At 42.7% G+C, this 26,850-nt stretch overlaps 1 protein-coding gene across 2 annotated transcripts in view; it reads left to right on the forward strand.

The window, feature by feature from the left end:
- The first annotated feature begins 2,921 nt into the window (after window positions 1–2,921).
- The window catches only part of rspo1 (R-spondin 1), a 141,192-nt gene continuing 117,263 nt past the window's right edge, over window positions 2,922–26,850 (forward strand). For both annotated transcript variants that reach the window (XM_034174096.1, XM_034174098.1), the window contains exon 1: window positions 2,922–3,180. The gene's annotated coding sequence lies outside the window, so the exon portion shown is untranslated. The remainder of the gene's footprint in view (window positions 3,181–26,850) is intronic.

Below are 26,850 nucleotides of genomic sequence, written 5' to 3' on the forward strand. Positions count from 1 at the left end.
CCAGATGGGAAGATTTGAACTCCAGAACTTGCTGCAGAATATTTTATGACATTTCTTTGTGTGTTTTTGTTTTACTTTGTTAGTAGATGGCCACTCCACTGACTATGGGCTATAGGAAGTTTATTCCTATATTTTCAAAATGCCTGAGGAAGTTTTCTTTTCTGCTATGTGCTTGTTCATGGGGTGGGTAATATTTAAACATTACTCATGTACCACCATGAGATGACTTATGTTATAATTTGCCACTGTTTAAATAAAGTGAATTTATCTTGTTGTTTCTTTGACATTCCAATGCTGGCAACAAGGATGTGTTAGGCTTGGTGATAAAGCCACAGCAGCCATTTTCAATGGACAAAATGTTGCATCCCCAACTCCTGCTTTACTGCATGGAGATCCTTGAATTGGGTACGTCTGTGTTCATGGGCATATATTAAGTTATCTTCTCACAACACACTCAACACCCCTAGATGCACCCGATGGAAATTACACCAAGTGATGGCGATGTCTGGGTGTAGAGCTGTCAAAATGATGGGGGAATTAACACTCTGGGGGTCAACGCCGTCGTATGTGACGGCTAAGACCAAGCTTTACTAAATTGTAAATAACTTTTTAATGATATGAGATAGAAACATACTTTTGTTTTTGCTGAAAAGTTAACTCCGCAGACTTTAGAGCCAGCCATCGGCCATCTTTGTACTCCTCATAGAAGCTGCGTGATGACGTACGCAATGTGAGTCTCCAGTCGGAATTGGTTCACCGTCACATGGTTTTCCAAAATCCAATCGTAGGGCAGATTTACCTCACGTGAAAAGCCAAAGATTGTTTTTAGGAGTGATGTGTTACTAGTTGGCCCGTTTGAATAGCCCCCTGGGTGCTCCATACATACTCAGTGTGCCCTGCGCCATTACGCACAGCAATCAGTTAAAGCAGGAGCAGAAGGAGAGCCTCTGATGACAATCTCATATGCTCAAACAAAGGGTGTGTAACTATCAGGATTGCTCCACTAGTTTGCATGTGAATGTTACTGAATAACTCTGTTGCTTTCTCTGTGTAAAGCACTGTTTACCATATCAATGGACAACAAAACGCATAGACCATTTTGTATATATTGTTTAAAATGTGGATTTGTGTTTATTGTTTGAACTTTTTTGTTGTTCAGTCTTTCCCACAAGACCTCAAATTACCTTTATAAAGTGTCAAAACAGTTGTTTATTATAGTTTTCTGTGTGTTTTGAATAAATGTGTGAGGAAAATTATTTTTCGCTTTATTTTTTCCTTGCCTATTTTTGATTGTAAACCTTTATTACACTTATAAAACACAACAAAAACATATATATTCTGAAAGCACAGGTTGTCCTGAAAAAAAGAGACATAAAACTCGATTGTGGGATGCAGGGAGAGCTGTTAACAGCAATAATAAATCATTTATGCCAGGCGAGTGAACTGTCCAAAAAATGCCCTCGGACCCAGAGGTTAAAGCCTATGAGTGATCAGTGACTATTTCCTGGTCTTAACATTACCAAGGAGCAAAGACTGCATGGATTTGCATGAAGTGGACAGTCCTCTTTAAGCAACAGTTTGGTAGAACTTGAGCAGTAGACTGGCATCCCCTCGCACTGGGGGTGAATTGACACAACACTTTATTCTGGTCATGCACTCTAAAACATTGCAGCTGTGTTTAGTTATGTCCACTTGCTACCTCTCTTTAACATGAGCTTTTACAAGTTTTGGATGTTGAACTCTACTTTATAACTCAATTTTCAAGTTGAGCTGAGTTGAAACCAGACAAGTGATCTGGTCTCAGCGGCATCCTACACAGGTCTCAGCTGAACAGGAGGACGTCGCTATAGATCTTTCTATCTTCGGCGTGGTAATACTGGCCTCAAGTTTAATCATATTTAACCTTCTTGCTCCTTGTCTGTGTTTTCCCCCTGCTTGAATTTATTTGGTTACTCTAATTTTTGTGTTTTTGTTTTGTGTGCCTTCCACAGCCACCACCAGCTCCACTGGCCCACCTGGCTTCCCGCACCTGCAACCCGTCCTCCAGTGTCTTCACCTTCTGGTCTCCACCACATCATATCAGCAGCGCTATTACAATAAACTGTTTTTTATTGTTTCCTGCCTCATTGCACTTGAGTCCGTTTCAGTTCCAGGTCCTCTCGCAACACATAGTGCTTAGATAAACCAGTTGCTGTTGCTTGTAGCATTTATTCCTAAAGCAAATGCAAGTTCTTGATTCCCAGTAATCTCAAGTCAGATGGGACTCTGGCTGAGAGAACCAGTGAGGTGAGGAACGACCAGTGTCTGCTCAAGGTGTTTGGACAATACCAACCACTTTTATGACCTTGAGGCTGAATTCTCAGTTACATCATTGTGAGCAAACAGAAAAATACATGTACAATGATATATTCAACTAAAATACTCACTAATAATACTTCAACATACATAAATTATGCCAATAATAAAAACTGACTATACGTCATTGTATCAGAGACTATAAGAGCTTCAAAAATTATGAGTGCCAGCAAGATTATTCATAAAAGTTTTCTAATAACTATAGGATTAATACTTTAACTCAAATATTGATTTTAACTTTTTTTTCAGTTTCAAAACTTGGACTTTAAGTTTGATTTTTTTTTTTTTTTTGATTATTTTTTGTGTGATCAAATTTGAAGTCCCAAATGTAATGCCTTAAATAACATCTATCTAGAAAAAATTTGTATTTCTCTCTCTCTCTCTCTCTCTCTCCACCTTAGGTTTTTTTCAGTGTGTTCGGGTGTGAGGGGGCGTGACTTGCAGTGCCTGCTGGGTTGCAAACATCACGTCTTTTAGTGTCTCCAGTCGTCTTACTTTGATGCAGTTCGACGATACAAGCGGCAAAAAAAAAAAAAAAGTAAAACCAATTTAATCGGGAATGTGCTTCATTTTGTAAAATCTGATATTTCCCTGAGGGATTAATTTAATCCACTGCACACTTTCCCCCTTTATGATCTTAACGTTGCGTTGAAATGACGATTGAAACTAATGTGTTTTTGAGTGATGACAGGATCTTTGATCGGTGCCTCCTTGAAGGAGGAGTTCTTCGTGAGCAAACTAATTACGGATTTTGCCTTATATATATATATAAAAAAAGGAAATACAAGGATCGAACACTAACAAGAGCGGGGATCCAGTAACCAGGTGGGTTTGTTTGTTTGTTCTAAACTTTTTGTGCGCTGACGTCACCGTCTAGTGGATTATCCAAACTTTAGAATACAACTTAAATTCATTTAAATTTAGTTAAAAGTTACACTTTATTGTAAAATAATCAAACATAAAAATGTACCTTCAGTGACTATTATTATTATTATTATTATTATTATTAAATCCTCACCCAGTGAAAATTTTGATATTATGATATTATTTTGCTGAATAATTTTTATGTAAATCTTTGGCTAATTGCGTCCATATGATGACTTGGACATGTATGATTGTACTGGTGTAAATCAGATATCTTTAGACTGTTGGACAGATCAACAAAGTCATTTGAAAACGTCCCCTTAAGTTTGTGTGGTGAGGTTTTTTATTTTTTAATACTTTTCATTTTTTTATTAAATTTCAGTGATGAATCACAAAAAAAATGATCATCACAGTAATCAACAATTATAATAATATTCATTCCATTATTATTGCAATTGTTGATTTTTATTTAATTCTGTTGAATAAATCCAAATTGATGAAGAACTTATCAAAGTCGAAAGTCAAAGTCAGCTTTATTGTCAAATATGCTATACATGCTCAACATACAGCACAGATGAAATTTCAGTCCTCAGACCCACGGAGCAGAGTACAGAATAAAAACTACTACTAAGCTAAGTAAAAAAATGACCTTAAATATTACAGATTTACAAAATAAAAATAAAAAAAATAATATAAAACAGTATAAACAGTGTAGGTCGTGTAAGTATAACAGTATGATGCTGTTGTGCAAATGCCAAATGGCAAAAGTGTACTATTGTAAACAGTATGACATTAAATATGATGGATAACGTGTAATACAATATAACAGTATAATACAGTGGTGCAAGTGGCAGTATAACATATTTAGACTCATATTTGCCCACCATGTTTTTTGAGGTTACATTTTTAAAAGCACACCCATTTCACGCCCTGAACTTTGAAAATTAATTTTGATGCCTTATATGCATCATGAGTATTGGGGCAGGGGAGTTGGTGTGCTTGCTGCCAGAGTGGAAGGTTCGTTGGTTAAGACCACCCTTGCCTGTTCATATAATGTGGGGTTTTGTCAGGAAGGGCATGCAGCCTAAAACTTGTGCAGAATCAACTTGTAGATCCATCTCTGATCTGCTGTGGTGACCCTGAGTGAAAAAAGGGAGAAGCTGAAGGGCCTTATTATGTGTGGTGAGAGTTAAGATCTATAGGTAGTACACAGCACCTACAGGAGAGTGTGTGTTTCCACACATCTCCTCAACATCCTTTGGAGTAAGCTGCATGGATTTATGTTTCAAAGTGATGGGGAGTAAGGGACTTATCACAGTGGAGTGAGGGCAGGAGACAAGCAGGACCAGGGTCAGGTTGCCTTTGGGCTTGCTTTAGTTCTCTGCAGAGCATCAGTGCAAACAGCTGTAATCCAGATGGAATAGTGGCTGAGCCCCTAAAGAGACTCTAAACAGGACCTGTGGAGCTCAGAGATGATCTGTCTAAAGTGCTGTGCCGCTTTAAAAGGTGTCATACTCTGCAAAACAAATTTTCCTTTTTTTAAAAAACCTTTTTAGAAACTATATTTAGGGTTTCATTTTAAGCATTCTTCAAGTTCAACAGTCTTGTGCATGTCAAAAATCCCCTGCTACTGGCAAAATTTAGTAGAAAAACAGATTACTTTACATTTGCATGACATGTCATGGAAGTCCATATTGAAACTATTGCATCAGACTCATGAAGGACACACAGCCAAGAAAATGTTACTTTTGTCACTGTCACAGGGCTGGCAACCATTTACAGCTGGGTGAACTGGGATGAAGGTACATTTTTTCTGGATGGGTGTCATTTGTAAGACAACTACTGTTTGCTTTGTGAGGCTCTGCAATCTCCTTTTGCCTGAATTGTTCTGTAGTATTGTTACTGAAACAAACTTTGGATTGGCACCTGGCCACCTACTCTCCTGACAGCCTTCCGCTCATCTCACCTCAGCCACCACCCCAACCAACAATAGGCTGGAACTCTCCCCCAAACTATTGACCCACAGGGCAATAGTCGGACCACCATACGACGCCCCCTTCAAAACCCTCACTGAACCACTGCACAGTAGCACAGTGAGGCATCAGAGGGCCACAGCCAGATACTGTTGGCCCCTAGGCACCCCCGACCATCTGTTTATGTGAAGCCCGCGCTGCCCACCACAGCCCACATCCCGTAGCATGGGATATTGAGCATAGTTTTGTTGGATATGTTGAGTGTCAGTGTCAGTGAAGTACATTCATGCAGGGCAAGAACTGGTGAGTTGAAGCCACAGCAAGACCTCCTCCATCCCCCCCACATTACCCCATGCTTGACTACCACAGCCCAAAGAGTATACAGTAAGGAGTTGATGTGAGACTACAAATGTTAAGACATACATAGGGTGTTTGTCAAGGGTGCTGCAGTTAAAATTGTGACGGGGTGGGTGCATCAGCATCCTGATGTAGGGAAGTAGGATACCAGACAACTTTAAGGTCTCCTAGTCTCTAACATGCCCCCCCCCCCACATGCACCCCAAGCTCTATATGTCCAACATGCAATTAAAATGCAAGCCAGTTGGAAATGAGCCAGGGGCCTGACCTCACCCAGGCAGCCCAATGATCCCAGAGATGAACAATTTTAGAAGCCCTACATGTATGATTATGACATGGTGGTTTTGGTAGTATGGAAGAGAACAAAGATACTGGGTTGGGGGGGGCATGTTGAGGCCAGGAATGCAGGAGTAGCCCCAACCCTTGCATAATGCCTGTCTCCAACAGTCTGAGCACCAAACCCCCTCCACAGAATAGACCTAACCCCACCCCTTCTCTTGGCTGCCCAGTGGGACATAGGTCCACCCACTGCAGGTGATCAGGCCCTGTCCAATGCCTGAACCAGACTGGAATAGGCTACCAGCGGTCATTGAGTGAGCGGTGGGGTACACGCTGAACAGGCCACCACTGCCATTGTATCACATGGGCGACACATATAGACAGGCAAACGCATTCATACAGTCTCTCAGACATCATTTTAAACTCTCCTACTGACCTAATCTGCATGTCTTTAGAAGTGAGAGTAGTCAGAGCATCCAGACGGAACCCACACAAACACAGGGAGAACATGCAAACTCAACACAGATAGAACCAGGACGGAAGTGATCCTGGGACCTTCTTGCTGTGAGGCAACACTGCTAACCACTAAGCCACCATGCCGCCCAGATCTGAGAACACAAACATTTAAACTGATTTTTGATTTGATGTCTGATTTAAGATGTAAACATTCCAGGAGGAAGTTTTTGATGCAAGTGGGGATGAGAGACAAAAGTGTTTGTCATCCAATATATGTTGAAGATGTTAGTTAGGTAGTGTATTGTTCCCGGAGGGAAATACTGTTCCAAAGCACATTTCCAATTTGTTACCCCTTTATTAATCCAAGATTGAAGACAAAGGGGTCTTTTTTGCGAAGAAGTGAGGATTGTTTCAAATTGGTGTGATGTCTGAGGGTGATACAGTGTGTAGTCAAATGAAATTTCCACAAGACTGTATAAATTAAGGGTTCCCCAATGTGATCTAATCAAAATCAGCCTGATAAAGGCATTTTTTTGAATGGTTAGTTTCATTGAAATTAACCAGTCATCCAGTATAACTGTGTGCATGTTGTCTTCGCTTCACTTTAGTGCAAAGCTAGTGGACCGAACAGTCATGGCGGCTGCTACCGCCCCTCCCCCCACCCCTTTAGAGTAATGGTCTACTTTTGATGATATTTTAAAGATGTTTTTTTTTTTTCATACTACAGCAATAACAACATTGACAATAATGGCAACAATAAGAATGAATGTATTTTTAACAACTAAAATGTCACCGTTACTAAGAACCCAGTGTCCCAGTTTTACCATAACAATTTCGCACTAAGTGGAATTAATGAGACACACACAATATATATATATATATATATATATATATATATATATATATATATATATATATATATATATATATATATTAGGGTGTCCCAAAAAATGCCAACTTTAAAAAATTTCGGGTTTCACCCACCAAAAAGTTTCTTTTTTTCTCACATGTAAAATTGTTTGCCAATCAGAAATTATTTAGAGGTGGCTTAAGGTCACCAAACATTAAAAATCTACCTGCGACAATCAGCATTGGTGCAATAATTGGAATGTCATATCTTTGCCAGTTTTAGAACTATTAGATCACTACTTTTCAGATGTGTACAGTTTATTTTGGTAATTTAGAAATTATAGCGGCAGATTGGGTGCTAGATGTTTACTGCAGTGACTATTCAGGTCCAAACTTGGCTCCAAACCCAATTTGTACAGAAGCTGGGCTTCGTAGTCAGCCTATGATATTGGTCAGTTAGACAATTTATTTACATGTTATATTTACAATACTGTGTTTATTTACTTATTGTTTTGCCTTTATGGCTTTGTGTAATATTTTTGGTACTTTGTTGATAACTGTCTGCATTCTGCAAGTGCTTACAGATTAATCATAAATGTTGAAAAAAAACCCCACTGTGTTAGGGCCGTTTTTAGCATTTCTGTATAATTAGTGCAATGAAAATACTTATATGAATACTGAAAATCAGCTGCTGGTTAAAGGTATGTAATATGTTACTGTGATGCTTTCATATGGAATATATCAATGTTTCTAGTGTTTACTGTCCATACAGTCCTATCATTTTCTTTCACTTCCCAGTCTTCCAGGTTTCAGATCTGCAAAAAACTGGCAAACCAGGTTTTAACATTTCTTTGCTATTTTTGTAGGAGAATGGCATGACCCATCAGTTTCTAAATTACCAAAGGAAATTGTACACAAATGAAAAGTAGTGATCTAATAGTACTAACAGTGGCAGAGATATGACATTTCAAATACTGCACCAATGCCGATTGTCGCAGGTAGATTTTCAATGTTTGGTGACCTTGAGCCACCTCTAAATAATTTCTGATTGGCAAACAATTTTACATGTGAGAATGACTCACCAAAAGGAAACTTTTTGTTGGGTGAAACTCAAACTTTTTTAAAGTTGGCAATTTTTGGGACACCCTAATATATATATATATATATATATATATTATGAATATATATATATATATATATATATATATATATTATGAATATATATATATATATATATATATATATATATATTATGAATATATATATATATATATATTATGAATATATATATATATATATATATATTATGAATATATATATATATATATTATGAATATACACTGAAAAAAGAACCAAGTCTAACTTACAAACTTAAGTTCAAACAACTTAATTCATTCAGGTTTTACCAATTGTAAGGATATTTTAAGTTGTTTTCAACTAAGTTATTTTTCATAATGCCTGGTAGGGACAAGTTAAAGTAACAGGCATATATAATGAATTGACTTTAATGTGCTTGTATTCTGCTGTCTACAAGTAAAATATCGAGGAAATACAAATATCGGATCAGGACTCTGTATCCACAGATACTTAATATCAAATGACTCAAATCAGGGTCGGGAGCAAAATAACCTGATCAGAACATCCTTAGTATCGTATGTTGATGACATAGTTGTGATTTTGAAAAAGGGTCTGTATTTAATGAATTCTCTGATAAATGGTGAATCCATGATCAAAATTTTCTCACACATCATCCAGATGTTGTCTTACTATTTAGGATGACTTTATCTGCATATTTATTCTACTTTGTTTGTGATAACATAATGGAAGATGTTTGGAGCCTCAAGTCCTCACTGAGATTTAGATTTCTGGAGTGGTGTACTAGACAAATTTTTGATCCTTTGTTTCTTTTGTTTTGTTTTTGTAATTAATTTTGTAATCAGAGTTGAATGATCTTAACCAAGTACGCAATGGTTGATTGGAATCACAGACAATAAATAATTTCTTTTCAGTTGTATTGTACCTTTTCCCATTCTTCCAATCATAGATTGTGGTAGATTCATTCAGAACAATTAAGTCATCAGCGATTGTGACATGGTTCAAGTACTGAGTTACATTTTACTGACATAGAAGCCAAAAAATAAACTTCTTATAACACAATAAAATACTGTTTCTAGCTAACAAAATACTTATCAATATATAATCGAAAGAATTAGTACAAAATCTTTATCCAAAAAAGAAAAAGAAAAAAAAAGTTATGTGAACTTAACCGAGCTATATCTAACCTTGGCAGTAACTACGTTTTTACAGACCTATGAGACAGCGGTCTCGCCATAGGTTACTTAAACGAAATTCATCAAAACATATGAACTTATTTTCTTGAAATTCTACAATATTCTTAACATTTTAGTCTTGTCTCTGCTCAGACCATATGGTAGAGGTGCAATGTATTTTCATTACGAGAAGCCCTGCTTGCATCAACTCTATTCTCAGCTAGGAGATCAACATTTGAAGACCTAATCCTGCTGAAGGTTTCATTTCCATACCACTGCACAATGACAGTATCGTTGGTTGACCTGAGCAGTGTGCTTTTTCTGTAGTGAGCAGGAACGTCATTCCTGGTGATAGATATATCTGTTTCAGAAATAGATCTAAACTCTCATGACATACACCATGTTTTCAAAAATACCTCTACAGCACCACGGTGAAGGTCTTTGTATATATATATAAAAAAATCACAAAAATACAGGAGATGCAGAAATCTAAATACATCTCATTAATTGACATATATTTGGCAATAGAAAGATATGTTTTTCATTGAGCTAGGATGAAAATCTTTTGAGATTATTATTTTTTTTACACAGGGCAGTATTTTTTTTCACGCATTCAACTTCTGATATGGCTGGCTGTCTACTTTGTGATATAAGCACGCTGTATTTACCAATAGATAAAAACCATATTTGAAATTTCAAATATGGTTTGTGAGTTCCATGCAAACGTTTTGGGTGCCTATATAAATAGAAAATGTATAACAGGGCAAAACTAAAAAAAACAGCAATTTCATGCAATTTTCACCATATATCAGTACTTTTTAATAACATATTTTCATGACTACAGAAAGGTTATAGATCGAAAGCCAACTATTTTCTGCTAATAATGCCACAAAAATGAAACAGATATCTCAAAATTGGTTTCCTGAGATTTTTTCACGCCCATGTCAGTAAAATGTAACTCAATGCTTGAAGCTTGTCTTATTTTGAGCATAGGGACCAGCTCAAGCATATGTGTAGAGATGTAAATCCCTAAATATGTTATCTTTACAGTATGCAAGTGAGTAGGGTGTGAGAGGCTGATTCATTCCATCCATCTGCAGATTGAGTAAATAAATATATTTGACTAATGGTAATCATCTGGGCTCTAAGGGTTTATTTTTCCTCAATTTTTTTTTTTTACCATACTTTCACTAATTTCGCTTTTAAGATACTTTCTTTTCATATAATGCCAATGGTTTGCCTGTTATGTGTCGGACGCAGCCCGGAGAACCGACCAGCGTTTGAAGGACGCAGTATGAAATAAGCAGAGCATGGTACAAAGGATAACAAAATTTAATAAACATAACAGTGATGTGCTAAGTACAAACAAATGAGTGCGCGGACTGGCGAGGTGGTGATACGGTGCGCTCCCAGCTGCACAAACGGTCCGGAGCCAGAAACAGTTCGGACCCAAGGACCCCGCCGACACCCCCCAGGTGGCCGCGACAAACCGAGTCTGTGAAAGAAGAAACCATCATGTGAGTCCACACTCCACACACAGAGAGACCACTCAAAGGTGTACATAAACAGCAAACACTTCCTGGCTTAATTACTAATCAGCTTCCCACCCTGCAGGCATGGAACACCCTGTTCACATACTCAAACTGCAGTGGAAGCTGATTAAACGACTAACATAACAGCTTCAATACAATAAGGTGTGAGGGACACCACATATATGACTGTACTAATGTTAGTCACAAAACCTAACGTACCTCAGGAAGTGTGCTGACGAGCGTGAGACCTCACCCCCTCCTCTTTCACAGACCATGGTGTCAAACCTGGTACAGTCTCTGCATCCACTGATGATGAGATGGCTCTCGAGACGACGATCTCACCCATCTGGTCACAAGGTCGAGTCTCTGGCAAAACACACTGTGTACTCCAGGCTTAAATGCCACCATGTTCCAATCCGTGTAGATGCACCACAGCTGTGAGTCCTGAACGAGCTGCACCTGATGAGCCTCAGGTGATCAGGGTGAGGTCCTGGTAACTCAGCCACACAGCCACTCAGTCCCAAATGCGCACCACCTGGAAGGAAAACCAAAAGACAGAAACAGAAGACAAACAAAAGCCAGCCAGGCACGCCAGCCACAACATTGCCTATGTGTTGAATATCAAAATGTTCAGAGGAATCTCAGATTTCTGAATGTGAGACATAATTGCCTTAGAAATTGTTCAGATCTTTAGTGAATACGGGTTTTAATTCATCTGGCCGACCTGTTTAGGTGTTAGAAATGGGTTTGCCAAAGACTTCATGTCACGAAAGTATTGTAATATATATAGCAGTCTCTTATTAATGTGATGAAAAGTATAAAAAAAATAACATTTTTGTAGTATAATATTCATTTACAATTGTCATCATGTGGATTCTGTATGTTGTTTGACTGCAGCAACTCTCTGGCGTGCAAGGGATTATGGGCTACGTCAATAGGGTGAATACATGTCTCTAAATCCTCTCCTTTGAGATTGAGATGTGCCTAGGTAGAGCTTATGGAGTGTTGAGGTCACTGGGCAGAGATTTTTGGTGATGCAGATATCTTTGCAGGACAACAAAGGTTCAAGTCTTTATGGTCCTGGTGCTGTCTTACTGTATAGCTCTAAGACTTAAACACTAACCAGTGGTCTCAGGCGAAGATTGGATGTCTTTGGTACCAGGTCTCTTTGGACGATCCTTGGATGCCACATGGCTTTGTATTAAACTAGCGGTTTCTTAGGGAAACTAAGATGAGGAGTATCAGTTGCATTGTTAGGGAGCATCAGCTTCAACATTTTTGACCATGTGATGTGTTTTTCTATTCTTCACGTAGGCCAATTTCATACCAATTTGTGATGACATCAAGAAAAGTACATTAATCTATGGTTCATGATTCCGTCACAAAAATGTGGCACTTTTTGTGACGGAAACACAAATTCATTTCGTGATGGAAGCACGGAATGCGAAGTGATGTGGGGCGGGCAGGGCCTGTGGGAATTATGGGAAGGAAGAGGGTTAGGTCATGGTAAGGGGAAGGGTTAGGGTTAGAAATAATAAAATTAACAAAAAAAACACATCACGAAAATGTGATTCATTTTGTGACGGGACCACGAAAAAACAAAGCTTAAGACTGGGATGGCGACACCATCTATCTGCCACCTTGCTTTGGCAGATAGATGGTAAGGTGGTAGGTAGATGGTGATTTTAGAGATGTGGGATTGAAGTGGTTGTCTGTCTGTATGTTTGCCATCCAGGAGACAAGGCAGTTCTGTGGTGTTCTGGATATTGTGAAGCACCTCTGCATCTCCCAGGCTGGAGCTGATAACAGTCTGGGTAGTTAACTTTGTCATTGATCCAGAGCACACTGCATCCATTTCTTCCAAAAAGATCTTGAATACTGATTTGTCTGAGCACAGTACATGTTTCCACTGCGTGATAGTGCAACCCAGATAACTCAGAGCCCAGAGAAGTCACCACTGCTTCTGGACAAGGTCAGCACAGTAAAGTTTTAGGTGCCATTTGTGAACGTAACTCCATGTTGTAGTGCTTGACAAATGTTTCCCTTGCCTGTGTTGTCATGTTAGCTACTGACGAATGATTTTTATTATTTTTTATGAAGTGCCATTGATGGTATCAGAGATCCCAGGTATTCAGCTTAGGCTTGAACCCTTGCCCTTTCTCCACTAAAATTCCTCTAAATTCCTTTAACCATTAATGATAGTATGCACAGCAGAGGGAGAAATATATAAACGCATTGCAATCTTTCTTTAAGGAGCACTGTTTGTAAGCATTTCTTTAATTTTGAGACTCAGCTTTGTGTTGATACTTTTGTACCAATCCTGATTCGTCCCCTCTTTGAATATTATTATTATTATTATTATTATTATTATTATTATTATTATTATTATTATTACTAGACCTGAATTGCCCCCCGGCCCAACTTTTTTTGGAATGTGCTATGTTAAATATATTCCTGTGTTTATCTATTATTTTGTTATTTTGTTTTCTTTGCTATTTGTTTTGGTCTTATCACTTTACTTAAATGATTATATTCTTAGTTTGATATACTTTTACTCTGTTACTTGTTTGAATGTGCATGTCGAACTGGGTGGAACCAGTTTTACCTCTTAGGACAAAGAGATTCAGCTTACAATATAAATCATATGTCCCGTTATCACGCGGGTTATGGGCGGGGGGGCGGGACCTCCCCTGAATGCCCACGAGGACCAATAAGGGAAGGATTTTGCGAAATAAGGTCTGCCTTTGTTACACCCATGTTGTGCTTTATAAAAACTGTTTGTGTCCATTGTTCGGGGTTCTGAATGGATGGAGCTCCTGTGTGAGAGAAGTTCTTCAGAATCCAGGCATGTTTTCCACTGTGACTTTGAATAAATTTAAGTGTGAAATAGTTTGACTTTATACTTTGTGAGGGACAGTATTACAGAAAGAAGATCTAAAATGTACAAGCCCAATTCCAATGAAGTTGGGATGTTGTGTAAAATGTAAATAAATAAAGAATACAATGATTTGCAAATCTTCTTCAACCTGTATTCAATTGAATAAACCACAAAGACAAGATATTTAATGTTCAAACTGATAAACTTTATTGTTTTTGTGCAAATATTTGTTCATTTTGAAATGGATGCCTGCAACACATTTCAAAAAAGCTGGGACAGTGGTATGTTTACCACTGTGTTACATCACCTTTCTTTCTAACAACACTCAATAAGCATTTGGGAACTGAGGACACTAATTGTTGAAACTTTGTAGGTGGAATTCTTTCCTATGCTTGCTTGATGTTGTTCAACAGTCCGGGGTCTCCATTTTTGTATTTTGCACTTCATAATGCGCCACACATTTTCAATGGGTGACAGGTCTGGACTGTAGGCAGGCCAGTCTAGTACCTGCACTCTTTTACAGTGAAGCCACACTGTTGTAATGTGCAGAATGTTTCTTGGCATTGTCTTGTTGAAATAAGCAGGGACATCCCTGAAAAAGATGTTGCTTGGATGGCAGCATGTTTTGCTCCAAACCTGGATGTACCTTTCAGCATTGATGATGCCATCACAGATGTGTAAGTTGCTCATGCCATGGGCACTAACACACCCCCATACCATCACAGATGCTGGCTTTTGAACTTTGCGATGTTAACAATCTGGATGGTCTTTTTTCTCTTTTGTCCAGAGGACATGATGTCCATGATTTCCAAAAACACTTTGAAATGTGGACTCATCAAACCACAGCACACTTTTCCACTTTGTCTCTGTCCATTTCAAATGAGCTCGGGCCCAAAGAAGGTGGTGGCATTTCTGGATGTTGTTGATGTATGGCTTTTGCTTTGCATGGTAGAGCTTTAACTTGCAGTTGTAGATGTAGCGATGAACTGTGTTAACTCACAATGGTTTTCTGAAGTGTTCCTGATCCCACGCGGTAAGATCCTTTACACAGTGATGTCGGTTTTTAATGCAGTGCCACCTGAGGGATCGAAGGTCACGGGCATTCAGTGTTGGTTTTCTGCCTTGCCGCTTACATGTAGAAACGTCTCCAGATTCTCTGAATCTTTTGATTATACTATGGACTGTAGATGATGGAATCCCTAAATTCCTTGCAATTGAACAATGAAAAACATTGTTCTTAAACTGCTGGACTATTTTTTCATGCCATTGTTCACAAAGTAGTGATCCTCGCCCCATCTTTGCTTATGAACGGCTGAGCCTTTTGGGGATTCTCCTTTTATACCCAATCATGGCACTCACTTGTTTCCAATTAGGTGTTCTTTGAGCATTTATCAACTTTTGCAGTCTTTTGCTGCCTCGTCTCAATTTTTTGAAATGTGTTGCAGGCATCCATTTATAAATGAGCAAATATTTGCACAAAAACAATCAAGTTTATCAGTTTGAACATTAAATATCTTGTCTTTGTGGTGTATTGAATTGAATATAGGTTGAAGAGGATTTGCAGATCATTGTATTCTGTTTTTATTTGCATTTTGGAATTGGGACTGTAGGAATGGATTCATATTAACAAATGAAATGACATTGACCACATAAAACATGCAATATCTTGGGTCCATCCTGTCTACAATGAAACAGAAGTTAAAGTAACCATCAGAGTCACTGCAATTTTTTTAATTTGTGTTTCCATACTGTCCCAACATTTTCTGATTTGTGGTTGTATATCATCAGCATAAAGATGTATTTTGCAATGATAGCCAGGTGTCTTGACTTATTGAATGTTATGATTCAGACATACTGTATGGCTGCTGCTGGAGGTTCAATAAAAATAGCAGACAAGGAAGATCAGATTGGACATCCTTGCCTAGTTCCTCAAGCCTAATTTTTCTTGTGTGGCAAGTACAAATTCCCATTTAACGTTGACAAATGCTTTTCCTGCATGTCATGAGAATGTAGTAATTGACTTTGCTTGCTGAATAGATAAGTAATGTGACATTAAACAGTCTACTTGTGTTACTGGATGACTGTCTACCCTCCGTAAAACCAGTTTGATCAGGGTGGATAATAAACGGCTTTATTCTGGAAGTCAGATTCTAACTGATGTTTTTTATAAGAGTGATAATAAGTGATGGGGAAGTGGCTAGATAGTAAAGTGATGTCTTTATTTGGTTTCAATAACACTGTGATTTTTGCAGAAATCATACTGTCTGAGATATTGAGTTTGTGTTTAATTTTGGAGCTTACTGTGATGGATAGTGAGACAATATCCAGAAATGTTTATGAACCTTAGCAGTGAAACCAATCAGTCCTGGTACTTTGTTTTTTTTTTTTTTTGGCAAGTTATTTTGTTCAGTAAGTGATTCATGTGATGCTATGAGCAAATCAACAAAATTAACTTGGTCTTCTGTGGGTTTTGGCAAATCAATGGCATTAAGAAAGGCGTTAATCTCATCCAGGTTTGAATCCTGTTCCGATTAATATAATTTGGCATCAAGGCATTGAAATACTTCATTTATTTCTGTTGAGGACCGTTTACCTTTACCTTTTGAAGTTTTGATCGGAATTGTAGTTTTTCTGATTGCACTTAAAATGATTTCCGAAACATTTTCCACATTTAGAGAGAGGGAGAAAGAGAGAGACAGAGGGAGAGGGAGGATGTTACCTCTGTGTGTAGGTACAGTTGTTTGCCATAGTCTGTAACTGTGGAATGGTTTGTAGAAAGTGGTGATGTATCATGTTTCAGTAGGCCACTGAAGTTTTTTGTAGGGGAAGATATATTGTTCAAATGGACAAAAATTATGTTTTTTATCCAAAGATCCCTTCGGGCATAAAATTACGGCCCTTTTTTAGGGTAGGGGTTAAAGGGGCTAAAACAGTGACATAGTCAAAATGTGGATTTTGACCTTTGAATATCTTTGTGTGTCCTCAGTAAGCCTCATTGATGTTATGGTATATGAATGTATGGATGGAGTTTTCCTGTTTAGCGTTATATTTTTCAAGGCTAACTGAGGGTGCTGCCTGTAGGTGGCGCTTCAAGTCACAACTTTTGGAATTTTGGGCTACATTTGGGACACTCCCAGGGCCTGCGCCCTGAATAAGCCTTGCTCATTTATGCATGTTTGGATACACTAGGACAAGTTCTTTCCAAATTTGCATAAATGGCGGTGGCTTAGTTAGGGCGCTTTGGCATAGGTGCACTCTTTATGTTAAGAACGCGATATGTGGTGATTTTCATTTGGCCATATCTCTGTGCGCCCCCCATGGATTTCAGTGAAACTTGTTTTATTATGTTCCTCAAGAAGGTGTTTTGCGTCATTAACCCTCCTTGTGGGTTAATGAGGCAAAAAGCCTTCCTGATATCTTTATCATGAATAGCAGAGATATAGAGGAACATAATTCTTTGCAGCCACTGATTGACTGATCCCATCTGCTCAAAGTGATATTAATCAGTGAAATCACCAGGTGGAGTCAGTTGCTGCAAAGAAAACCTGCATCCTCTTGCCCCTTTCTGGAACAAGTTGCCCACCCCTGCTCTACATGTTCCATGTTAGTTGAACGTTATAGAATGGGTAAATGGATATCAGCAAAACATTTTAGACAGAAACTTTAATTGTGATGGTGTTGTGTATAATCGGTCTAGTGGCGGAATGCCAGTGTCGCAGACCGAACGGCCCCCCTAAGAATCGGTCATTTCTGACTGTTGGCAGTGATTCACCTATTAACACCTTGTTTTTGCGTAAAACTGCACTCCAGTCATCATCTATCTCAGTGACAGATATCTGAAGCTTTTGTACAACAATCAATTCCACATAAATTCAGCATTATTTCATCATAAAAGATGGGGGGCAGTGACAGCAGCATGTCTGAGTCTGACTCTCTGAGTCTCACTCTCTACATTCTAAAGTCAGTTCTAAGCAGAAACGAGGTGATAATTGGTGAATTACTGCTGACGCTCCAAAATGGCGCATGCGCAGTGAAGGCAGGGGGGACCCTTTTTTAAGGGGGACTGTTCGGTCGGTGACACCGGTATGTTGATCCTTGCAGCTCTGTTTCATTTAAAATGACTGACACAATAACAAGTTGTTTCTTATTAGTATAAAAACGGGTTTTTGTCAAATCCATCAACTCGGTGTCTGTGGTAAATATAAGTGAAAAGGTAATAATGACTTTAAGGTGTCAAGTAGGGGCAGTAATTACCACAATGCCTTTGACTTCTGTGGGTGCTGGTAGGACCAGGTGTTTCTCAGCAGTCATCTGTGTAATATACTTGTCATGTGCCTGTTTAGAGTAAAAGGTGTTGAGAGCATGGATATGTTAGTCTGAACTTCTCTTCTTTTGCCCAACTCAGCACTTCTTCTGTGACAGTATTTCATTTTGGCTTCTGACAACAACTATAACTTATGAGTCCGACACAGAAATCATGGATCTAGAAAAAAGCTAAATAAAAGTTAACACTTGTTACCTTAATGTAAATCCCACTGTTTGATTCACAAAACAGATTTTTAAAAATCTAGCTGTTTGGTATCCACGTGGCACATGCCACTTGATAATTTCATTTTAAAAATAAGATTTCTTTTTTTTTTCAGTTAGTATGGAACCATGTGTGGCGGAGCAGGAAAATGCCATACATTTTCCTAGACTTTAGAAGAACTTGGGCTTGTAGTCTGTAAATTGTAGTGAGTGAATTTTCTGGAGTATATGTCACACTTTTTTTTTTTTTTTTTTTTTTTTTTTTTTTTTTACTAGTTTGGGAAGTCCTACGACATATAGTCTGGTGTGACTTATATACTGAAAAATGATGCATTCATTGTTATTCAGTCTACTCCTCTCTCATGGGGAGGAGGAGTAACAGGAAGACAGAGGTTGGGAATGAGAGGAACAGTAGTAGCCAGTAAACCAGTATTGATCAGTATGTCTGGTATTTATGTTGTGTATTTATATTTATATTTGCAACTGTTTGTCTTTTTAATTTTCACTTTTGATACTCTGTGTACTTCTTACCCTGTGTGCTGCTATACAATGCTGCTGGAACCTCAGCTTCCCTGAGGGAGCCTTCCCAAGGGATCAATAAAGTTCTGTCTAATGTAATCTCTTTCACACACACACACACACTCATCTTCAACTGCTTAGTCCAAGTAAGGGTTGCGGGGGGCTGGTACCTATCCCAGCAGTCACAGAGCGTGAGGCAGGGTTCACCCAGGACAGGACACCTGTCTGTCACAGGACCACAGACAGACAAACAAACACATACAAACCCACAGACACACTGGACAATTCTTCCCATGTTTGTGTGGGTTCCCCCCGGGTGTTCCTGCTTCCTCCCACATCCAAAGACATGCAGGTTAGGTGGATTGGAAACTTTAAATTGTCCGTAGGTGTGCATGCAGGTGTGAATGTGTTTGTTTGTTTATATGTGGCCCTGCGACAGACTGGTGTCCTGTACAGGGTGAACCCCACTTCATGTCCTCTGACTGTTGGGACAGGCTCCAGCAACCCGTGAGATGAGTCTTAATAATAATAATAATAATAATAATTTTTCATATAGGATTTTCCCAGGAATCATCCATCCATCCATCCATTTTCTTCCGCTTTATCCGGAGTCGGGTCGCGGGGGCAGCAGCTCAAGCAAAGCCGCCCAGACCTCCCGATCCACACACACCTCCCCCAGCTTCTCCGGGGGAACTCCAAGGCGTTCCCAAGCCAGCCGAGAGATGTAATCCTTCCAGCGTGTCCTGGGTCTTCCCCGGGGCCTCCTCCCAATGGGACGTGCCCGGAACACCTCTCCAGCGAGGCGTCCAGGGGGCATCCGGAAAAGATGCCCGAGCCACCTCAACTGACTCCTTTCGACATGGAAAAGCAGCGGCTCGACTCCGAGCTCCTCCAGAGTGACCAAGCTCCTCACCCTATCTGTAAGGGAACGCCCTGCCACCCTGCGGAGGAAACTCATCTCGGCCGCTTGTACCCGCGATCTGGTTCTTTCGGTCATGAGCCAAATCTCATGACCATAGGTGAGGATCGGAACGTAGATCGATCGGTAAATCGAGAGCTTTGCCCCCCTACTCAGCTCTCTCTTCACCACGACGGTCCAATACAGCGACCGCATCACTGCAGATGCTGCACCGATCCATCTATCGATCTCACGCTCCATCCGTCCCTCACTCGTGAATAAGACCCCGAGATACTTAAACTCCTCCACTTGAGGCAAGGACACTCCACCGACCTGAAGAGGGCAAAGCACCTTTTTCCGGTCGAGAACCATGGCTCGGATTTGGAGGTGCTGATTTTCATCCCGGACGCCTCACACTCGGCTGCAAATCGCCCCAGTGCACGCTGAAGGTCCTGATTTGACGAAGCCAACAGAACCACATCGTCCGCAAACAGCAGAGACGAGATTCTGTGGTTCCCAAACCAGACCCCCTCTACACCCTGGCTGCACCTAGAAATTCTGTCCATAAAAATAATGAACAGAACCGGTGACAAAGGGCAGCCCTGGCGGAGGCCAACATGCACTGGAAACAGGTTTGACTTACTACCGGCAATGCAAACCAAGCTCCTGCTGCGGTCGTACAGGGACCGGATAGCCCTTAGCAAAGGACGCCGGACCCCGTACTCCCGGAGCACTCCCCACAGGGTGCCCCGAGGGACACGGTCGAACGCCTTCTCCAGATCCACAAAACACATGTGGGCTGGTTGGGCGAACTCCCATGAACCCTCGAGCACCCGATGGAGCGTGTAGAGCTGGTCCAGTGTGCTGCGACCAGGACGAAAACCACACTGCTCCTCCTGAATCCGAGGTTCAACCATCAGTCGAATTCTCCTCTCCAGTACTCTGGAATAGACCTTACCGGAGAGGCTGAGGAGTGTGATCCCCCTATAGTTGGAACACACCGTCCGGTCCCCCTTCTTAAACAGAGGGACCACCACCTCGGTCTGCCAATCCAGAGGCACTGTCCCCAATTGCCACGCGATGTTGCAGAGGCATGTCAGCCAAGACAGTCCCACAACATCCAGAGACTTAAGGTACTCAGGACGGATTTCATCCACTCCAGGAGCCTCGCCACCGAGGAGCTTTCCAACCACCTCGGTGACTTCTGCCTGGGTAATGGATGAGTCCGCCTCTGGGTCCCCAGTCTCTTCCTCCTCTTCGGAAGACGTGATGATGGGATTGAGGAGATCCTCGAAGTACTCCTTCCACCGCACAACAACATCCCCAGTCAGAGCCAACAGCTCCCCACCCGCACCGTAAACAGTGCCAGTGGAGAGCTGCTTCTGCCTCCTGAGGCGTCGGACGGTTTGCCAGAATCTCTTCGAGGCCGACCAATAGTCCTTCTCCATAGCCTCCCCGAACTCCTCCCAGACCCGAGTTTTTGCCTCTGCGACCGCACGGGCTGCGGCATGCTTGGCCTGCCGGTACCTGTCAGCTGCCTCTGGGGTCCCACCTACCAACAAAGATAAGTAGGACTCCTTCTTCAGCTTGACGGCATCCCTTACTTCCGGTGTCCACCACTGGGTTCGGGGATTGCCGCCGCAACAGGCACCAGAGACCTTGCGACCACAACTACGAGCAGCCGCATCAGCAATGGAGGTGGAGAACATGGTCCACTCAGACTCCATGTTTCCAACCTCCCAAGGGATCTGGGAGAAGCTCTCCCGGAGGTGGGAGTTGAAGACCTCCCTGACAGAGGGTTCCGCCAGTCGTTCTCAGCAGACCCTCACGATACGTTTGGGCCTGCCAGGTCTGACCAGCTTCCTCCCCTCCCAGCGGATCCAACTCACCACCAGGTGGTGATCGGTCAACAGCTCTGCCCCTCTCTTTACTCGAGTGTCCGAGACACGTGGCTGAAGGTCAGATGATACGACTACAAAGTCGATCATTGACATCCGGCTCAGGGTGTCCTGGTGCCACGTGCACTTATGGACACCCTTGTGCTCGAACATGGTGTTCGTGGTGGACAAACTGTGACTAGCACAGAAGTCCAACAACTGAACACCACTCAGGTTCAGATCGGGGAGGCCATGCTTCCCGATCACCCCCCTCCAGGTCTCACTGTCGCCGCCCACGTGGGCATTGAAATCCCCCAGGAGAACAATGGAGTCCCCAGTGGGAGCGCTATCTAGTACCCCTCCCAGGGACTCCAGGAAGGTCGGGTACTCTGCACTGCTGCTCGGCCCGTAGGCCGAGACAGCGGTGAGAGACCTGTCCCCGTCCCGAAGGCGTAGGGACGCAACCCTCTCGTTCACCGGAGTGAACTCCAACACATGGCGACTGAGCTGGGGAGCAATAAGCAATGCAACCCCAGCTCTCCGCCTCTCCCCGTGGGCAACGCCAGAAAAATGAAGCGTCCAGCCCCTCTCCAGGAGTTGGGTACCAGAGCCCATGCTGTGCGTGGAGGTGAGCCCGACTATCTCTAGTCGGTATCTCTCAACCTCCCGCACAAGCTCAGGCTCCTTGCCCCCCAGCGAGGTGACATTCCACATCCCAACAACCAGGGGCTGTGAGCATGGACCGGGCCGCCGGGCCACCCGCCCTCGACCGCCACCCAATCCTCTCTGCACCCGACCCCATGGCCCCCTCTGCTGGTGGTGAACCCACAGGAGGGCGGGCCCACGTTGCTCCTTCAGGCTGAGCCCGGCCGGGCCCCATGGGCTAAGGCCCGACCACCAGGTGTCGCGCACGAGCCCCAACCCCAGGCCTGGCTCCAGGGTGGGACCCCGGCTCTGCCATACCGGGCGACGTCTCGGTCCTTGATCTTTCACTGGTCATGGAGGTTCTGAGCTGCCCTTAGTCTGACCCGTCACCTAGGACCTGTTTGCCTTGGGAGACCCTACAGGGAGCACAAAGCCCCCGACAACATATCTCCTAGGATCATCCGGGTACGCAAACTCCCCCACCACGATAAGGTGGCAGCCAGAGGGGGGAGATTTTCCCAGGAATCAAAGCACTAAATAAAATAAACTCCAGTGATTAAAAAAAAATTGCCAATAATAAAAAGTACACTACCAAAATGCATAAAAATCCCAAATGAAAGAGTGAATAATACTGAAAAAATGTGCAACGTATACTCTAGGAGAACTTATATATGTTCTTACACTTATATATGTTTTAGACAGATGCGACTTGTGCTCTGGAAAATATAGCAGATATATAAAATGAAGAGAAATTTGCAAAACCTCTCCAGTTTAACAGAAAAATAAAAATAACAAATAAAATTATAATCTTGTAAGTAAGTCTCTTCGGCTGTTCCCTTGTTGTTGCACTCAGGGTCGCCACAGCAAATCCAAGGTGGATCTGCATGTTGAATTGGCACAGGTTGACCCTTAATTGGACTAAGCGGTTGAAGATGAGTGTGTGTGTGTGCGTGTGTGTGTGTGTGTGTGTGTGTTTGCCAACTGTTGGACATTTCCAGGACTGTTACACAGAATAATCTTTGCGACATTGGTGTCAGACTGATTCCAGAAAGGGCTGAGAAGGTGCAGCCGGGATCAACCTGCGGGAATAGTAGGCACAAGGATGGAGAACCTTATCGGAGTCCCCACTCTGGGACAGCACGGCTCCTGAGTCAGAGGCATCCACTTCGACTGTAAACTGGCGATCAGGGTCAGGCTGCACCAGAACTGGTGCAGTCGAGAACCTACGTTTTAACTCCATAAACGCGGCTTTGCACCGATCCAGCCAGGTGAAAGGGACTTTAGTGGAGGTCAGGGCTGTCAGGGGGCTAACAACCTGACTGTAGCCCTTAATGAACCTCCGATAGAAATTTGCAAAACTGCGTTATAACCCCAGACGGCCAATCAATCCGGGGATTGTGCTTTAACATCCATGGATAACCCAAAATCACCCGGGAGGTAGACGGTGTTACAAAAAACACAATCTCCTCCCTGTGATTCCCAGACACGACCAATGTCACTGGCTGTGTCTGGTGTGTGATTAATGGGAGAAGGGTGCCATCTAGTGCCCGTACCGACAAAGGTGACGGTAAGGCCACTAGAGGGAGCCCAACCTCCCTTGCCCATCTGCTATCCAGCAGATTCCCCTCCGACCCCGTATCCACCAGTGCTGGGGCGTGAAGGGTGAGATCCCCACTCAGGATCGTCACTGGGATGCGTGCAGATTTTCGGGATTTCCCCTCGTGATTGTCATGGCCCACCCTTAGCCCAGTCTCTAAGGGCGGGCATTGTAGTTTAACCGCTTGGAGCAATTCTTCTGTATGTGCTCACTCGAGCCACAGAAAAAGCATTCCCCACGGGCCAGCCTCCGTTGTCTATTCTCTGATTTTACTTTTGCCCTGCTCGTGTCCATAGCTTCATCAGCAGGGGGAGCTGTTGCCACACAGAGCTCTCTGGCAGTGGAGCAGGGGGACGGCCGCACCCTTTCGGACCCAGAAGAGAGAGGGATGACTCGTGCCCGGCCACGCCCTTTGCCTCGTTCCCGACGATGTTCCTCCAATCGGTTGTCTAACCATATAACCAGATCAACAAGCCCATCGAAATCCCATGGTTCATCCTTCACCAGCAGATGCTCCTTCAGGACCGGAGACAGTCTATTTACGAAGGCGGCACGGAGTGCAACATTATTCCAGCCGGACCTCGCAGCCGCGATGCGGAAGTCGACTGCATATTCGGCTGCACTCTGACACCCCTGTCTCATCGACAGCAGCACATTCGAAGCAGTCTCGCCTCTATCGGGGTGATCAAACATTGTTTGAATTCCCGCACAAACCCAGTATATGTTGTTAGGAGCCGTGAATTCTGCTCCCAGAGCGCCGTTGAACAGCCACTGGAATACCTGTATCTGGCACTCGGGCAGCAGGAGGAGGTGCCGCAGCAGCGTCCTGCGCGTGCGCTTCCACCTGAGCGATGAGAGCCTCCATCCTCCGATTGAGTATAACATTCTGCTCGGTTACCAAGTCCAACCGAGCAGTGAAGACGGTTAAGATTTGCTGTAGCTCACCTAATACGCCTCCTGCTGGCCACTGTGCACCTTGTGTTTCCATTGGTGGTTCACCTGATGGTTGACGCCCCTCGGGATCCATGATGTTGGCCGAGAAATCCTGTTGAGAAAAGTGTGATGACACGGACCCACAACAGGGGGCGTAAATGAATGGTCAATGGAAATACGAAGTAACAATTTAATGTTGTGAAATGTGCACAACGGATACAGATACAATTCAATACTACAGTCAATTATAAAGTTGGTGTCGTGTGGGCAGGGTCGAGGATAGGAGATGCCCATCCAGAGAAGAGTCTGGACCCACACGATTTCCACCGCCAACGGATCTGGAACACCCCGGAGCCGCCAAGTCCTGAGTCCCCAGGTGGCCACCGTCTCCAGCTGTCAGATCGGGTACTGCTGGCAGGAAACAGAAACAGTCAAGAGTGGGTGGGTGTGCACACACCCAGTAAAACAGTCAGCAGATTATTCCTGGTGGAGGGAGAAAACACCACCTCCTTATCTCACTACTTCCTCCGGTTATCCGTGCAGACTCCACTTAACAAGTGTAAGAGTGAAGAGTGGAGAACGCCAACTCTTACCACTCCCTCCAACTCAGCAGTCAGTGGAGAAGCTGCAAACTCAAAAGGTACAATAGCTACCAGCTCAGATGTGAAAGACGTCACAACTTAACTTAGCTGAGTCAATAATTACGGCTGAGTGTCTACCTGAATGGTTTAGACGATTTCTCGGCAGAGATGTGATGTCTTCTCCCGGCCTTTATGGGTGAGGTGTGATGAAGGTGATGAGTGACAGCTGTCAATTCCAGTTCCTGGCGGCGACTGCGCCCTCTGGTGCCTGAAGCCCGCCTTCAGGCAGGGCGCCCTCTGGCGTTGGGCCAGCAGTACCTCCTCTTCGGGTAGCCCACACAACACCTTATTTCCACCACTAGTATGTGCGACATTGTTCCTTCAGTTATTACCCAAATCTCATGGCCATAGGTGAGGATAGGAGTATAAATCGTTTAGTAAATTGGGTGTCTCCTTCTGGCTCATCTCTTTCTTCATGCACCAGTCCAGTACAGCTTCTGTAGGACCTTGGACACCGCCCCAGTCTGTTTGTTCATCTCACACTCACCTTACCCCCATTTATGAGCACGACTGGAAGACGATATACTTGAACTCCTCTACTTGGGGCAGAAAATTTGCCCTGATCCAGAGGGGACAGTCCACCTTTTTCTGACAGACAGCCATAGGCTCAGATTTGGAGGTGCTGATCCTCTTTCCAGTTGCTTCACGCTCGGTCTCAACCCTGCCCACTGACAGACAGACAGACAAATACTTTATTAATCCCAAGGGAAATTGAGCATTATCTGTGCTCCAAGGATAAATAGAATTAAAAGATACAATAAAATGGAAGGAACAAGCCCACCACAGAATAAATAAATATAACTAAAAACTAGCTGCTAAACACATTCTCCCTCCTGCCCCTCCCAGCAGAGGCCTCATTAAGCAGCCTAATGGCACGCAGAATAAATGAGTTCCTCAGTCTCTCTGTAGAACATCTCAATGACCGGAAAATCTCGAGCTTACTGAACTTCTCTGGATGGAGAAGACAGAGTTCAGCGGGTGACTCTCATTAGACAGGATGGCATGGGTCTTTGTGAGTGTTCCCTGCTCCACCACTGTCTCCACAGAGTTCCAAGCCCAGACCCACTACAGAATCGGCCCTCTTAATGAGCCGGTTCAGTCGATAGAATGTACTTCTTAAAGCACTGCCCCCCCAACACACGGCGGCATAAAAAAAAACTGCACTGCACATCGAAGGTCCTTGTATTTGTGAAAATAAATAAACTGAATTGCTGACAAGTGTGCTGAATAGATAGAGCAGTGGGATAAGGTGTTTGGGCTACTAATATGTAGACCTGGGTTGGATCCTGGGGACACACTATGTGTCTGTGGTTCTAGAACAAGCTACTTTACCTGTATTGACTCATTTTACCCAGCTGTAAATGGGCACCAGCCTTGGATGGGATGTAACCTATGTCGGA

The sequence above is a fragment of the Thalassophryne amazonica genome, chromosome 7 (genome assembly GCF_902500255.1).
Source record: "Thalassophryne amazonica chromosome 7, fThaAma1.1, whole genome shotgun sequence".
NCBI lineage: Eukaryota > Metazoa > Chordata > Actinopteri > Batrachoidiformes > Batrachoididae > Thalassophryne > Thalassophryne amazonica.